This window comes from Drosophila albomicans, chromosome 4 (assembly GCF_009650485.2).
Source record: "Drosophila albomicans strain 15112-1751.03 chromosome 4, ASM965048v2, whole genome shotgun sequence".
Classification (NCBI taxonomy): domain Eukaryota; kingdom Metazoa; phylum Arthropoda; class Insecta; order Diptera; family Drosophilidae; genus Drosophila; species Drosophila albomicans.
The window spans coordinates 1,820,003-1,831,754 of NC_047630.2; positions in this window are offsets into that span (position 1 = coordinate 1,820,003).

The window sequence follows — 11,752 nt, forward strand, 5'->3', positions numbered from 1 at the left end:
TTGCCATTTTAGCTAATTTATTGCTAGATCTAGCTATTTTGAAACTGCAAAAGCTATAAGATTTTGTGAAATGCTATTAGCTAGAAATCTAGCATTTTTTTCAAAGCTTCGGCTACTTTTGGCACTTTTTAAAAAGTTCCGATAGCTCTTTTACCGATAGGATGTATTTTGAGGTTAACTCATACATGATACAATCATAATACAATTATACAAGGTAGTCTCGTCGGCAAAAGCACTCCCTCTATAATCATAACAATGAGTGCGAGAGAAAGAATCTCAGCACAGTAGTGTGAGCGAGACGACAATGAAATGTGCATTAACCCTTAGACGATGCAATTAATATTTACATATTTAGAAGCTAATATTAATGTCTAATTGACATATTTTTTAAATGTGAGTTGTTTATGAACAATATTAATAATATATATGAGAATTCTCTAATTCTCTAAATGTTTTAATTCTATCCGTGTCTACGGCATACATTGCAAAAGGTCGTTTTGTATAAGGGTTAATTGCGAAAAAAAATCGTCCGCAGACAACCTCTTGAGTCGAAAAACGAAAACGCATTGACGAAAGCTTTTGCCGACGAGACTTCCTTCTATAATTGTATCATGTACTCATAAAATTTGCATTATAGTTCGATTCTGTTTATAGTTCATGTGCGAACTTCGTTCACTCATTAGCTAAATACAAATTGTGAATTTGAAACTGTAAAGCAGTGCTGCCAGTTTAGCAATTTAGTTGCTTTAGTTAATTTGCAACTTTTAAACTTAAAAATGCTATTAGCTACAAATTTATCAACTTTTTATTTCTCTTTTGGCAATTTTAGCTATTTTACTTAAATCCTTTTCATTATGTATTCCTTTTGTCATTCACTGCAAAAATTGCGATTAACAGTTTGCAATTAAATCGGGGCTTGTATTTAACCAAGTGGTTCGATTATATGAGCTACTTGAGTTCACTGTAATATATGTTAATCCTGTCTTTTTATTTTTAATTTCAAGATTTTATTCTAAAATGAATTAAAAATGTACAAACTTGATGAATAATGTTATTTAAAATATTTAGCAATTTTGATGGCTATTTTTTGTAAAAATTTTTACCAATTTTTAGCATTTTTTTTCTGAAATCCAGCAATTTTTGCTCCAGAGATTCTGGCAACACTGTCCACACGCATTTCGACGCAAATATCCGATTTGTGCGGATGTGGTATGGGAATAAATGAAAGTGGTTGTCGCCGCCATGTTAAATCTACGACTTATTTCTTACCGCAGTGACGTCCTCCAATAATGAATTAGATCGCGCTATTATCAATCAGCTGCTTAAATGCTATAAGATGTGACTGTCACGATAGTCATTAAAATACCACTTATCATTCTTTCGACAATAGATTACAAAATACTTAAAACTACTAATCGAAATTCAAACTAATTTACGTCGCTTCGTGACAAGTTTGTCTGTGATTGCGGGAAAAATATGAAAACAGCGGACAGTAGGAATTCTGGCTTTTTGTGCAAACTTAGTCTTTTTTTAACTTACTGAAATTTTAGAGATGTTTAAATTGAATTTAACGGCTGAAATGTTAAAAATGTATTTCTATCGACAAAATATCGATATTTACTTGTATCGAATAACTTCCCTCAAAATTTCGCACCTAAATTGGAGCGTCTTCAATCACTAGGGGTGTTGGATTATGAAAAAATATCATATTGATAATATTTTCTTTCTAAAAAATATCGTACGACGATACTAAGAAATATCCATTAAAATTATCGATATATCGATACTTTTGATATTTTTTAATGTTTAATAATAAAGGTTTTCTGTTGCTGTAAATTTGGGTCTTTTATAGGCCAATATGTATAAGCAAAAAAATGTTAGAATATATGATTTTATCAACTATTAACTGCAAATAAGAGCAACTTGAGCCACAATAGACTATTTTATTTAAAAAGTAAACAGAAACCGAACTACCAGGCTTGTTTAAGCAACTTAATGCCACCTTAGCCAGCATGGCGAAGATCCAGAAATCCAACGGATTTGTCTCCCAACTACAAAATTGCATACTAACAAAAAGCTGCGTTTCCTTTCATTCGGACCTCTGGACTCAAGAGTCTCGGAGTTCTATGGTCATTTTGTGCAGATATAGAAAACTTTTCTGAAAGCTCAATGCGACCATGTCTTGTATTTTTTGTTTCAAATCTCTAAGCGATGACCACATTAGCTTCTTTTAATTTTGTATTAATCATAGAAATCATGGGAATCACTAAGCTGATGGTGACATAAGAATCTACGCACAAACAGCACATTGCTTTATAAAAATTTGCTTTTTTCTTAACTTTTTCTCTCTGGTATTAAGCTTTTTTTTACCTTTTTTTCGTTGATGCTGCTTTTTTTGCTCAGAAAAATGTGACACTACTGATCTCCAGGGGTGGGAGGGAGTATTAAACTGCTCCTCCTGTTAAAAATGAGATTAAAAGAGAACGTCAATTTTTTTCACTGGACATTGGCATATGGATTTTCTTGGATCAAGGGAGTTGTATTTAGAGGGGGGTTGGAGACGGTGAGTTTTTAGTTACTTCATCGTGGAGTGGAATCAAGAATTTTAAACTAAAAAAAAAGCTGCTTAAATTTTCTCAAAAAGCTAGAATTTCCGCTGAGAGCTGTTTTTTATATTTTTCCCGCAATCACACTTCAAAAAAATCCAGATCTGATGAAAAAAAAAACCGAAATGACATCGATGCCGCTGGAGAGGAGCCCGAGTGCGGACAACCGTCGCAGAGAGACGACGGACATCAACCCACCAGCCGGAGCGACACAACGACGTGAAGCAGCGGATGCCAGACGACGCATCCAGCGCCTAATAAAGTGGTGGAGCTCGTCTGAGTGAGTCGAGTTGCAGTGACACCAGACCCGTGCCCGAATAATTTTCTGTGCACTCTTACTCAACAAAATCTAAATGAAAAGATTATTAAAAGAATGTAAACAAAAATATTATATATATATGAAGTACTACATTACACAACACTGAAAATAGATAAATTGTATTGGAGTGTTAAACAATAGAAATGAGAACAAAATTTAAAAAATAAAAAAAAAACTTAACTGTGATTAGAGTAAAATTTAAATTAAAGTCTATAAAAAAAAATGATATTAAATTAATTGAAAAGAAAATAAAACAAATGAAAATTTCAGATTAAATTAAATTAACATAAATTAAAGTAGATCTACATTTGTTTTTGTAAAAATGACAGAGTAGGGACGACAAAACACATTCATACATACCTAGAAATTTACTTGCGGCGAGATTTATTTTATTATTTATTTATTAAAGGCATAGACTATAAATTAATTTATAACCTAGCGTAAATTTACTAGCGCTGGATGCATTGGCCTTTGGCTAGGAACAAGTATAATTAAATTATTTACAAAAGGTATTTAACTATAATGATTAAATAACTATATATGTATATAATATGTGCAAGCTATAATTTTAGTTATATTTATATTTTTATATTTGCTGCTTTGAAGAAATTGAGGATGTTAGATATACTATTAGAGGAATTAACACATTTAAGTTTTCTACAAATATGTAACTGGTTGCATTTGTTAGGGGAGAGACTGGCGCCGGAAAAGGTGCTCCATTCAGATATTTTAATGAAGACGTTGTCTAAGTTGGCTGTATGTTGTCTTTGGTTTTGGTTGAACTTTACGATGATGTGAAATTCGTCAGCGTAGTCTGCGAAGGAGAAGTTTCTTTGGATTTTAATACAGTAAGCTAACTTGTTATAAACAATTAAGAAGAGGATTACTGATATAGGCGATCCTTGGGGGATCCCATTGGATAATCTGCCAGCAACCCGACAGATTATTTTTCTATTATTCATCAAGTTAATATCATATTTTAGAATATTAGAATGCAATATTTGGATATGTAGAAGAGTTTTTGTGGTTAATGCAAGTTTGCGTGTTGGCTATAATGTTATGGTCTGAGATAGGTAAGGAGTTGATGATATGTATACCAGTTCTAGTTTTGAGACCACAGAGCCTTCTAATATTGCACCAAATTTTGGTTGTGTGTGTCTGTGGTTGTATATCAGATGTAAATGCTGTAAGAGATTCTCTTTTGGAAATTCTAAGTTCCCTTCTAAATTTGGATGTGGCTTTGCGAAAGGTGGTAATGTTAGTGTTGGAGATACAATTTTTTAGTTTGATGGCTGCTTTTTACTTTTCTTTATTAAGGTTTTGTAGCTTGTCTTTCCACCATGGAACATTTTTGTGGTGTTTGTATGGGGAGAATGTGCACTTTGCAGAATTATTTTGTTTAAGCAGGCTGTTTCTTTGTTGATATTATTGCTTATTGGAGTAATCTCATTAAAGTTCTGTTTTTAAAGGAGGGCCACTCGCCGTTATTGATTTTAAAAAGTGGTTTGGATTTAGTTGTATTGTTGCTATTTTGAGTAGGCGAGGTGATAAGAATAGGGTAATGGTCGCTGCCATGAAGGCCATTTAGGATTTGCCACTGAAGTAAAGGGTAAAGATTAGATGAGCAGAAAGAGACATCGATATGGGTGAATGAATTGTGTGTAGGTGATTTGTCGTTTAACAATAAATATAATTGAAGTTGTTAATACATTTTGAAAGTATTTTACCCCTTTTGTTGAATTTGAGAGAGCCCCACATAGGGCCCCAACTGTTGAAGTCACCCAGGATGAGTGAGGTCTGTTCATGAGATTGGATTCTGTGAAGGTTTTGTTTGAAGGTAAGTATGCAGATATAATGATTAGTTTTATAATTGAATGAGCCGTAATCCCATTCGCGTCAAAGTCGTTTGTCAAAGATCCGGATCCGGTGCCAACATTCTGAAATATTCTGTCTCATTCTGGAATATTCAGTCTTATTTTGGAATATCCGTCTCAATCTGGAATATTCTCGGATTTTTTGACATATATATATTGTATGTGGAACACTTTGAAAGTTTGGAATTGGAGTCATGACATAACCTCAACCACGACTATGGTAAATCGGGAGGAATACGTGCCTGGAAAAGAAATGATGAGTGATTGTCAGCAATTAGATGGAGCTGCTTGGACCTGCCAATGGTTTGCATGAAGCCGTTAATGTGCAGGCAGCTGTCGCGGGTTTTGAGCGCAATGGAGCAGCGAATATAGGCCGCTCATCTTCGTCATATGGAATCAGCACTTCGTCGAGTTCATCAACTCCTATCCAGCGTAAACCGGCAAACACACAAATGTATTTTGATAGTTCAGGATATGGCACGGTGATCAACAAGCTCCACATGGATTTATCATCTCGTGGAGGTTTGACAATGCCATACCAAGCGAACACTGCAGCAGCGATGGGTGGTATTATCAATGGATTGCCACAGCCGGGATCAATGGGATTGCCTAGTAATCTTCAACAACCAAACGACATGCACGCTTCCAGTTCATTGGCTAGGAGTGGGCCGCTTAAATCAGTGCACGACATGTCATCAGCCGAGATCTACCTACTTTTACTGGAAATCCTGACGAATGGCTGCTGTTCAGTCGACGGAAAGATGCGGATTCATTAACGAAGAAAATCTTATACGCTTGCAGAAGTGCCTTAAGGGCCAGGCACTGGAAGCACTACACGGAAAATTGATGGTGCCAGATACAGTGCCGTATGCAATTGGAACATTAAGAATGCTGTATGGCCGATCAGAAATAGTCCACGCCGCGTTACAAGGAAAATTGAGAGACGAGCCACCGATAAAGGCAGATAATTTGGACTCCGTCATTCGACTAGCCCTTGCTGTCCAAAATTACTGCGCAACCATGTCTGCATTGGGTCTTCATGACTTTTTGCATGATCCTGTCTTGTTGAACGAATTGGTTGCAAAGATGCCGAGCAGTATGAAGTTGGACTGGGGTCGACACCGATTGGCAAATCAAATCGTCAACATGGCCACATTCGACAATTGGCTTTTTAATGTGGCAATGTGTGTTAGTATGGTAACTCCGTATGATGTCGGACGAACGACCTCAGCCAAAACTTCAAAAGAAAGGTTGTTTGTACACAGTGTTACCGACAACAATGAGGAGACTCAACAGCGACAGCATCATGGAGAATCGGAGAAGACTGCATGCCCAAAATGTGAAGGCACGCATCGACTGTCGGAATGTGTCGACTTTCGAGCATCGAACGTTAAACAGTGCTGGGAGTTTGTAAAAACGAAACGGCTATGTTTCTGTTGTTTCTGGCGGCATCTCGTACGAAATTGCAAAGCTAAAGAAACCTGTGGCGTCGATGGATGTAAATCAATTCACCACGTACTGCTGCATACTGCCGCAGGCAGTGATGGGAGAAACAAGTTGACTGGGCAAACAGTGCCTCGATCTGCCAACAAATAAAAGTCTTCAATCATGTTTCATGGAAAGACGGCAAGTAGCCCTCTCTTTCGCTATATCCCGATAACGATCCACGGCAAATCCAAATCCGTGAAAACATTTGCTTTGGCCGATGAAGTAGCTGCTAGTTCTTTAATTGAAAAATCCTTGTCAGACGAGCTCGATCTAGAAGGACCGGCAACTCAATTGTGCCTGAAATGGACCGGTGATGTTTCTAAGGTTGAAAACCATTCGCAATCGTTGGACGTCACTGTATCAGCTACGAGTATGGAATCGCAGCGATCTCGACCTACCAGAGCCTCGACCAGCAATTATTGGAGTCTCGGAGTCTCCTCCGTACGTTGCCTATAGATCCCTATTCCAACGTACGAGCACGAATCATCATTGGACTCGACAACATTAAGTGGACTATTCCGCTGGAGTTGCATGAAAGTGAAGACGACGACGTCATTGCAGCACGTTGCAGGCTTGGCTGGGCTTTTTACGGCCACTCAGCAAAGGAATACTCATCGATTCTATGCCTGTTACATATTTGCCAATGCAGAGAGACTGGCAGTTTGGATGTTGCATTGAAAGAGTATTCTTCTTTGGAATCACTGGGAATTGTCGCTACGAACAATCTATTACGATCCAAAGACGATGACTCCTATGAAATGTGTCTTAAGCGACTAAAATGTCTCGAATCAAAAATGTCGAAAGATCCGCAGTTACGCAACTTCATGCAAACGACGATGAAAAACTATAAGGAAAATCGTTACATCAGACGCCTGGATGATAGTGAGTTGGCGCGTAAAGATATAACATTGTTTCTTCCTATCTTTACAGTCACCAACCCTAACAAGAAGAAGACACGTTTAGTGTGGGACGCTGCAGCGAAGCTCCAAAGGCTCTAAACGTGTGTCTGCCTGCTAAAACGTTCTGACACACTTGTATCATTAATGGGCATTCTAATACGCTTCAGAGAACGCCCAATTGCTATTTCGGGTGACATACGCGAAATGTTCCACCAAGTGAGAGTGCGACCAGAGGATCAGGCGTGATGGAAACTCGCAACGGCCACCGGAGGTATACGTCTTCCAAGTTATGACATTTGGAGCATTGTGTTCACTTTCCTTGGCGAGTTACGTTTTGAAACACAATGCTCAACGATATGAAGCTGAATATCCCGAGGCCGTAAAAGCAATTTGCGGCAACACTTTCGTCGATGACTGGCTTCAGTCTGTGGATTCAGTAGCTGAGATGACAAATCTGGCCCAGGCTGTAAAACTAATTCATGCTGATGGTGGATTTGACATGCGACTCTGGACATCCAATTCTCAAACAGTGGTCTGTCCTCTCGAAAATAGATATGACATGTTGGAGAAAACAATTTGTTACCCAGACGTTGGTCCGGAAAAGGTTCTGGACATGTGGTGGCAACCTGGAGAAGATTGTCTAACGTTTATGGTGAAGCCAGGTACGATCGCAAAGGCTCTGGATGGTCGGCCAACTAAACGCCGCGTCCTGAGCATGATTATGACTATATTCGACCCGCTTGGAATTGTTGGATTCTTTAACATACGCGCCAAAATCATTCTGCAAAATATATGGAGGAGTGGAGTCGGATGGGATGAGCCGCTTAAAGAAGAAGACGAGTGGCGTCGTTGGTTGGATTTGGTGCCAACGTTAAACAATCTGCGTATAGCCCGATGTTTGAAAGGAGTTAGTGCAGCTAGATGTCTGGAAATGCATACATTTGTAGACGCAAGTGTTAATGCGTACGATGCCGAGCTGAAGCAGACGATCAAGTTCATTGCAGTCTTGTAGCGTCGAAAACAAGAGTTGCTCCATTGAAAACCAATTTCGATATCGCGCATGGAACTCATGGCAGCTGTTTTGGGGCTGAGGTTGGCCAGATGTATCGAGTCTGAAATGTCATTACACGTTGACAAGAAAGTGTTCTGGACAGACTCTAGGGACGTTCTATACTGGATACGTTTGGATGTTCGTAAATTTCACCAATTTGTTGCACTCCGCATTGGCGAAATCTTAGAAGGACCAGATGTGAGCAACTGGAGATGGGTCCCGTCAGCGCAAAATGTGGCCGACGATGGTACCAAATAGACAAGAATAGCCTGTCATTAACGAAACGAATAGGTGGTTCAGAGGGCCAACGAGCCAACATAGCCATACTATTCTGCAACACGTCGAAGAGCAATTGGAAGCCATGTCACCTTTGAGCTGTATCTCACCAGACCCAGAAAGATTCAGCAAGCTGTAGAGATTAAGAGCCGCACAGTTGAGAGTATTGGATTTCTTGCGATCTATTGTCAAGACGAGCATGGGATCAGAATTAAAGAAGTTATTATTACTTGAGCGGCCAATCGAGATGGATATCATTTTAATACGAGTGTGCCAGGAAACCGAGTATTTCAGCGAGATGAAATGCTTGAAAGCAGGAAGCAGTATAATGAATCGAAAGAGTAAGCTATTCAAATGATCTCCGTACTTGGACGAGGTGAGCATACTGCGCGTCAAGGGAAGAATCGACCTAATAGAAAGAGTCGAAGTAAACCTAAAGCGACCCATCATCCTACCGAGAACACATCGATTTACATATCTACTGGTTGAGTCGTATCATCGCCGGTACCATTATCTGTAAGACGAGATCGTGGTCAATGAACTAGGGCAAAAGTTCCTGATATTTGGTCTGAGAGTCTTGGTGAGAGAGATGTCTCAAGCTTGTCCAGCATGCCGGATGAGACGCGTGCGACCTCAACCTCCAGAAATGGGAAGCCTACCACGTGAGCGTTTGGCGCACCACATGGCGCCGTTCACCTATACAAGAGTGGATTACTTTGGGCCCATCGACATCATTGCCGGACGACGGCACGAGAAGCGCTGGGGTGTTCTGTTCACATGCATCACAATTCGTGCCGTACACCTCGATATCGCAACGTCGTTGTCAACCGACTCTTTTCTTTGCATTATAAAGGCATTTATAGCGAGACGTGGTTGCCCGCGTCGACCAGGGACGTGGAGAGCAAATACCCAGAAATGGAGTTCGCGTTCATTCCGCCAGGCTCACCGCACATGGGCGATGCATGGGAAAGATTGGTACGCTCGACAAATTCCATTCTAACGGAAATCTTGCCACCTGGTGGATTGCGAGAAGAAGTGCTTCGTGCTGCGTTGGCTAATGTGGAGGGTATTCTCAACTCGCGCCCACTCACATATGTACCACTGGAATCGGCAGACTCAGAAGCGCTTACACCGAACCATTTCCTGTTGGGACACTCTAGTGGAATGCGTGAACGAGACAGCGAAATTCAAAACGGTGTCAGGCTTGCCAAAGGATTCAGAATTTCAAGCCGGTTAGCCGATCAGTTCTGGAAAAGATGGATTAGAGAATATCTACCAACGCTTACGCGTCGTTCCAAATGGTTCCATCCGCCGCCAGATTCGATTGCCGTGAATGACATTGTTCTTATCGCGAGTGAGAACGGAAAACGAAACAGATGGCCCAAAGAAGTTGTGGTGGATGTTCACCGATCGAGAGACGGTCAGGTACGGAGTGCCGTAGTGCGCACGCCAGATTTGAAAATTGGTATTACACAACGCGAATGCTAGTGAATTACAGGGGAATGTTGGCGGCCGAACTAAATTTTCTACTGGGGCTTTGCCAGCGCATTTCCTACTGGGCGTTTGTAATCGGTGATTCTCTTTTATGCATTGGAATTTCACGAATGTAAGTAAAAATATGAAAATTATAATGAAACGTACAAAATGGAATGAAAATAATAAAGATTTCAGCAGATTTTGATCCACTACAGAGTTGTTGTTTTCGAGTAATGGACTGCTCGAAGTACGAGCAACGGCACACCAACCAAGGCACGGATCTGGTGCCAACAGGTAGGTTGTGAAGTTTTAACTGTGTAAGAGAAAGTTGGGAAATCTGTGGGGTGTCTTTGTTTGTATATTTTATATGCAGTCTTGTTGTTTACTTGTAAGTTAATTTTAATGGCTATTATTTCTTGTTGTTTAATATAAATGGGACATTTTTTATGGTGGTTTATGCAGCAGTTTTCGTTTTTGCAGCTTTCATTAAGTTCTTCTATGAGGTGGTGTTTGTCACCACATTTGGCACAGATTTTATCGCTTTTGCAAAGCTTTGATGGATGTCCGAATCGGTAACAGTTGTTGCATCGAAGGGGGGCTGGGATGTAAGGGCGAATGGGAGTTTTCTCGTATCCAATCATGATGTGGTCCGGCAAAGTTGTGGATGAAAAAGTTATTATGTGTAGTCCAGTTTCAATGAGTATACCGATTTTGTTTAATTTGTTTAACGAAGGAGACGTTCTGAGTTTTGAGTTCAGTTTGTATGGTGTCTTCAGAAATCCCACGTAGGTTGTTTGCATAGATTACTCCTTTGCACGAGTTAAGAGTGCGATGTTCGGACACAGTTACTGATATTTTGCTTGTGAAGTTTGTCATCTTCAATAGCTTCTGTGCTTGATGTGAGCTTTTAGTTTAGCAGAGTCGTTTGTTTTTGTGATAGAAGGCTTGTCCACATCGACTTTTGACGATCGGGGGTGGGCCCGCTTGGTTTCTTTTGATTATTGGTTTGTATTACGCGAGAGTGCAGATAACGGAGCTTTCGAGTATAGGTAAGCGCGGCGGTTTACTTAGTTAAGCGTAGCTTGCTAAGTAAGTCGACTGTACACCTCGAGATCACAAGTGTCGAGTTCACTTGCGGCGAGATTTATATATTTATACACCTGGCCATCGCTTAACACGGGGGTTACGTTCCTAGAAATCTTTGTGTTAAGCGAAATCGTGTTAAGCGAAACATGGATTCAGTACAAAATAAGGGGTTACGTTAGCAAAATTCAAAATTGGCAGCAATCAAAATTTTTTATTGTTCAAATTTGGTCTGTTTTTATGAGAGTTTCATACATTTCTTCAAGATTAAGCAAAATTTATTATGCATATGCCTTTACTAAATGCATAACATTCATATTTTTATACCCGCTACCCATAGGGTAGACGGATCTGAGAGACTATAAGAGATAAGAGCAATAATTTCGATTTTTTTGATTTGCGGGGGCGGAAGGGGGCGTGGCAAATATTTGAAACAAACTTGATCTGCGTGCAAACATAGCAAATGCTGTCGAATAAAAATTATAGCTCTATCTCTTATAGTCTCTGAGATCCAGTGTTTCATACGGACGGACGGACAGACGGACATGGCTAGATCGTCTCGGCTGTTGTATATGTACTTTATAGGGTCGGAGATGCCTCCTTCTATCTGTTACATAAATTTTCTGCCGGCTAAAAAATGTATAATACCCTTCTACCTTTTGGGTAGCGGGTATAAAAAG